Genomic DNA, 6,346 nt, shown 5'->3' with positions numbered 1-6,346 from the left:
AAATGACCCCTGTTCAAAAGTCTGCATACCCTGTGTTTTTAATATTGTGTATTGCCCAACTATTGTAGTAGTTGTCTATGAGGCCCCGAATTCTTGCTGCCCATTCGTCTTGTCAAAATGCCTCCAGGTCTTTGATCTTCTTGCATAAACCGCACGTTTGAGATCTCCCTAGAGTGGCTCAATGATATTTAGGTAAGGAGACTGTGATGGCCACTCCAGAGCCTTCCCCATGCCGTTAGAGCTCACACAACCCCAAAACAGTGAGCCACCACCATACTTCACAGTGGGAATGGTATTCTGTTCACTATAGGCCTCTTCAAACATAGCGCTTATGGTTGTGACAATAAAGCTCTATTTTGGTCTCGACACTCCGAATTACAGTGTGCCAGAACCTGTTGTTGTTGGGCATATTGTAATGGTGCTTTTTTGTGGCGTTGGCACAGTAAAGGCTTCTTTTTTGTAACTCAACCATGCAACTCATTTTTGTTCAAGTATCGTTGTATAGTGCTCTTTGAAACAACCACACCGTCTTTTTCCAGAGCCGCCTGTATGTCTCCTTAGGTTACCTGTGGGTTTTTCTTTGTATCCCGAACAATTCTTCTGGCAGTTTTGGCTGAAATCTTTCTTGGTCTACCGGACCTTGGCTTGGGATCAAGAGATCCCCGAATTTTTCCCCTTCTTAATAAGTGATAGAACTATACTTATTGGCATTTGCAAGGCTTTGGATATATTTTTATATTATTTTCCATCCTTATAAAGTGCCATTACCTTGTTACGCAGGTCTTTTGACTGTCCTTTTCTGCTCCCCATGGCTCAGTATCTAGCCTGCTCAGTGCATCCACGTGAGAGCTAACAAACACATTCACTATTTATACACAGACACTAATTGCAATTTAGAAATCCACAGGTGTGGGAAATTATCCTTTAATTGCTATTTTCACCTGTGTGTGTCACCTTGTGTGTCTGTAACAAGGCCAAACATTCAAGGGTATGTAAAGTTTGGATTAGGGCCATTTGGGTGATTTCTGTTATCATTATGATTTACAAAGGAGCCAAACAACTATGTGATAATAAATGGCTTCATATGATCACTATCCTTAAATAAAATACTTTATTTTTTTTGCATGATCAGTTGTATTTTCAAAATCAAAGCCAAGATTTCACAATATCTGCCAGGCTATGCAAACTTATGAGCACAACTGTATTTTTATCTAGCCTGGCTGACAACCTAATCCCAAAAATCATGAACAGCGTGGTGAATGCAAATTAAAATGTACTGGAGATTCAACAACTGATATGATGTCATTCATGTCTAGGTTTAAACCCACAACATACTTTAGGTAAGTGGCCCTGTAGGGCAATGAAGAGCTTGTGTCTTTAGGTCACCAAATCTGCAATTACTCACCACTTCCATGTAAATAGATGTTGTAACTTGTTCTATTATGTGCTTTTATACAGATTAGCACTTTTTGTTTGAAAGGGAATACTGAGGAGCCCGTGTCAAATTTCTTACCGTTTTCTCTGGAAGAACAATTGGTCAGTTTTTTTTTGGAAAAAATTTGATCCTTGGATGTCAAAGCATGTGATTCAGAGGGAAATGTTGTATCTCCTCAGATCATCTTTCATCCTGACGATAACAAAATGCTGCCAGTGTTTTTTTCAGGATATCGTGTCCTAAGATTAATTTCCTATCTAAGTCCTGACGAATACGTTTTTGGAAACACTTCCTGACACAATTTCATTACAGAATCGAGAGGTTCTTACTGGGCCATTCCAGACCTGCTCGACTCCACAGCCTGCTACAGCTGGCTGGGTTATGGGACAGTCTGCTGACTGGCCCTGGTGTCCGACAGGGTTGAGGCCCCTGAGGACGGACCCATTCACTATGAGCAGTTTCAGTCTAACCCTAATCAAAGAAATGCCTGAAGCGCAAACACACACACACACACACACACAGAGTCTGCTATGTAGACGCTCCCCGTCTGGTTCCAATTTAGATTACTGGAAGGGTATAGGACCCCGTTGAAACATGGAGCTATGTTGTTAAAGCTTGTGTCTGCACAGCTGTGTGTGTGTGTGTCTGTTCGTTTTGCATTATTACAAATTAGCAGTGACCCTGTACACTCAACATAATTGGCCTAATAGGCCGGATCTTCCTGTAAACCAGACTAACATGGCAAATGCACATTTTTGGGGGATTAGATTTTTCTCACAGGTGTTGCCTGGGCAACAGGCTCTGTAAGGCTGGCAGTATTTTGTCTCTCTAGAAGTCACAGGGAAAGTGGGTGTCTTCTAGTACCACTGACGTGTTCCTGGAGAACTGTTTAAATGAGACAGCCTCTTTAGACAGTTTACCACAAGGTGGCGTGGACGTATATCTATAACCCTTTCCCACATACACAATCCTCAAATGGACAAAATCTAGCAGCAATCTTTGTAGCAATTCATTAATGCACAGTCCACTGTTTTTATTTGTTTTTATTTCGCTTATTGTACTGATTACAATCAGTAAGTCACACTGATTGTTGCACCAATGGACCAGAACAAATTTGTTTGTTACGGAACTCGGCAATAAAACTCTCAGATTTTGTATGTCAGTCCTTATATGGTTCAGGCATATTACTTCTGACAAGCTTGTTGATTTGATAATACTTGCGGTTACATGAATAATCTTTGGTACTTCAAGCTCTTTTGAAGTTTTACGCTTTAGCAACCTGCTTATGACGCGCTGTTGCTATCTGAAACTGCATATTAGTGTTGTTGATGATGTTTGAAGCCAGAATGTTGGCTTCTGAAACCACACTTCTTCATCTTCACAATCTGTTTTTGTACACAGAGGAAAAGTCATTGTGCTGTTTATTCATCAGAGGTAAAGAAGCAGCAAGACCAACAGAGGCATTGTGTCAGGCTTCCTCCAATTCATCTTTCATCCCTGCATTCTGTCTCTCTTGTCTTCAATGTTCTCCTGTTTTTATCATTTTCAGTTTTACTTTTCTCACTATGTATGTATTTAGTTAGTGAAAATATCAAGTATAAATGATATGAAGGCTGTTAGCAGATTGTTCCCCCCAGAGCATGTCTGGCATCCCTTTAAAGAGATTGTCTCTTCAGTGTGTTTGAAATCGACACCGGCTGCATGTGAATCTCCGGCCAACATTAAGAGTCAAACTCTACCCCCTGAGGAGAAATAAGACAAATTAGAAACATTAAACGGAACAAAAAGACCTGCGTGCCAGGTGGGTGAGAGAGAATATGCACCTGGGGACTGACACAACAAATGGAAAACCATTTAAAAGGCAGTCCACGGGGGTCAGTGGTGCTGTAAAGTCTCTATTATCTATCTGGACGCGGCGCCTCCCATGAATTACCAAGGATCCTCTCTGTTGTTAGATGCCCCGGCTGTTGAAAGAAACATTATCACCCCCATCCTCGTAACAAGTAAACCCCAGCATGACTTTGTACTATATACCCTGATTTTACTGGACTGTGCACACCCTCCAACATGCACAATAGCCTGCCTATGGGTGTAGTAAAATTTTATGCTACTCCCTTTAGCATTTCTTTTTGATAGCAAGTTAGTTTTCAGGTCCGTCTCATTGAGGTTATGAACATAGTTGCCAAGAGAAACATTGCCAAAATAGCTGCACACAGTTTCATAACACATTTAACACAAAGAACTTCAGTTTAGAACAAACAAAACAGAAAGGTTACACAATGCTAAAGGCAAGATGGCAATTCAACTCAGGTCCTGGAGGGTCAAAACCCTTGGGATTTTCATCCTCTCTAATGTGGGACCTGTTCAGAACTGGCATGCAGGGTGAGTAGTAGATAAGGACAAATATCCGAAGTGTTTCTGCCCCCCAGGGCCGGCGTTGAATAGCCCTGATGTCCAAGGTATCTTTGTGGTTTGTTACTGGCAGACAGGTAGTTTTTTGAAAGAATAATCAAGACATTTGGAGAAATTACACAACTTGAGCCTTTTCACAAGACTTATTATGGATGCCTATCAAGAAAAAAGTTTGATCATTCACACCTTTTATTTTCTGTTTTAGTAGTGCCATGCTGATGTTTTGTTATGTGAAGTGATGAATGTCATTTACACATGAAAACTACAGCAAGATCTTAGCTAGCACTGACCTAAATGGGCCTGTAATTATTCAGGTTTGATAGTGTATCTCTTTTTACTAGAGGCAGACCATACGCTGACTTCCAAACATTAGGGATTACACTCAGCTCCAGGGGGAGATGAAATAGGTATGTCAGTGGCTCAGCCATAAAGTCGGCTTCAAACTTCACTGGAAATGGATCCAGATGGTTTGTTATGTATACAAAAGTACAAAATACAAGTCACATGAATGATAGTGTAACATTTAAAACTTCTTTACATTGCTAAGTTACAAGGCGAGTAGTGGGAGATCATTAATACCTTGATTTTGATGTAATAATACATACATATTATTGTTTAACAACTTAAACCCTTTACCAATCAGATTCAGAGTTGTACTCTATGGCCAATTTACACCACACTGTTCAATACATGAACATTCCTGCAGCCTCTGAGTCATGTGGCTGTGACTTCCTATATAAAGCAAGCTTGGAGCCATTCGGCTACTGTTTGATTGAAGATTAGAATGGGAAGTGCAATGTACTTGAGCAACTTGAATTTAGATTGCGAGTGCCAGGCATGTGCATCTCAGATATCTCCTGGGCTTTTCACACATGACAGTGTCAAGGGTTAACAGAGAATGGTGCAACAAACAATCAAATCAACCAGTCAGTGGCAGTCCTGTGGGCAAAATGCAACTTGTTGATGACAGCGATTTAAGGAGAATGGCAAGAATTGTGTCAAGCTAACAGGCAACCCACAAAAAGGGAAAAAGGCGCTGTGCAACTTTGAACTCACAACTCATTGGTCCTTTTCACAGTTGGACCAATCCTAACCTTTAATTACAAGATGGAGCAAGCTCCAGAGGGATTCGCATAACTGAAGAGTGGGAAAACATTTCCACATCTGACCAAACTCAGTTCAGTTAATTGATTAGCCAGCACTGTCCCCAGACATCACCCCTCTAGACCATCTTTGGGATGAAATGGAACAGTCCTGTTGCAGAATGCATGTAACGCCCTCCAATCAGGAGCAACTACTTGATGACATCATGTCAGCATGGACAAGAACATCCCTGTGCCACTGTCACTCCCTATTGAAGGATTCACAGTTGTTGTTTCCAGGAAGAAATGAGGCAAGTCATTTCAATGGAAACGGTCCTGCTCCAATCACAATATATAAAAACATGTTCAGCTTAGAATTCATGGCTTAGTTTTAGAGACCTAACTGTTTCTCGCAGGAGTAATAAGACACATTGACAGAAATGTTAATTGCTGGTTGATTGGTCTGAAGGCAACAGACGACCAGAAGAAGAGAACGTAAGCTGGGCAGGATGGAGCAACGTTTGGAATCCGAACTGACTTTCTATTACTTAATCTAAGCTTCCCTGAAGACAACATGGAATGCCTGATCTATGAGTGCAGACAGAAGTCTTGAGCAATACCGTTCATCACTCAGGTCCTAAGTCTGAGCCCTGGAGCCCTCTATTTGGAATGCTATGGACTTGGCCAGGCCTGTCCCAGCCACAGGATCTGTCTTCTGTGTAATGTGACTTTTAGCAGACACCTCCTCTGGGCCATCTTGATCCATGCTGATGACAAGGACTGCATGGAGCAATATTGTAATTGATAAGATAATATATATATTTTTGAAGTGTAATCTATCTCTACCTTTATCTTTATCATTCTCTCCTTTCTCTCTTTCTCTCTTGGTCTTTATCTCTGTCCCTATCTGTGTGTGTTTGCAGCCTGGCTTTATTAGACCTGTTTGCTTTGGGAATACTTTTCCCCCCGATTTCACAGAAACCCAAAGAGCCAATCTCATCACAGACCTTGAAAGTAATGATCTTTCGGTGTGTTTAATGATGTGGAATTTAGGAGGGCTGGTGCACCAAGAGAGCAGGAAGGGAAAGAGAGGGGAGCAGGGGTATTGAGTTAATGGTCTACTAAAGCAGTGTCAAAATCCTACCTGAAACCAGAACAGTAAATCTCTGGGAAGGCTCCCAGGAACTCTAACTAAAGGTCTCAATAGATCTGTTTGCAGTGTCACTAACTCTTATACACGACTGTCCTGTTGGTTGTTGGCGCGAATGCAGCAAAACACGGCTTTGACCTCGTGGATTCACGGAAATCAAGCCACACAGGCCTGCTTCCCTTCCCTAAGGCTCCCGTCGACTGTACTGTGTGAGAGAACTGACTTCTTCTAGGTCCTTCTACCAGGGCCAGGGATGGTCATAGGTCG

Source organism: Esox lucius, chromosome 11, assembly GCF_011004845.1.
Source record: "Esox lucius isolate fEsoLuc1 chromosome 11, fEsoLuc1.pri, whole genome shotgun sequence".
Lineage (NCBI taxonomy): Eukaryota > Metazoa > Chordata > Actinopteri > Esociformes > Esocidae > Esox > Esox lucius.
Note: the sequence above shows the minus strand (reverse complement) of the source record.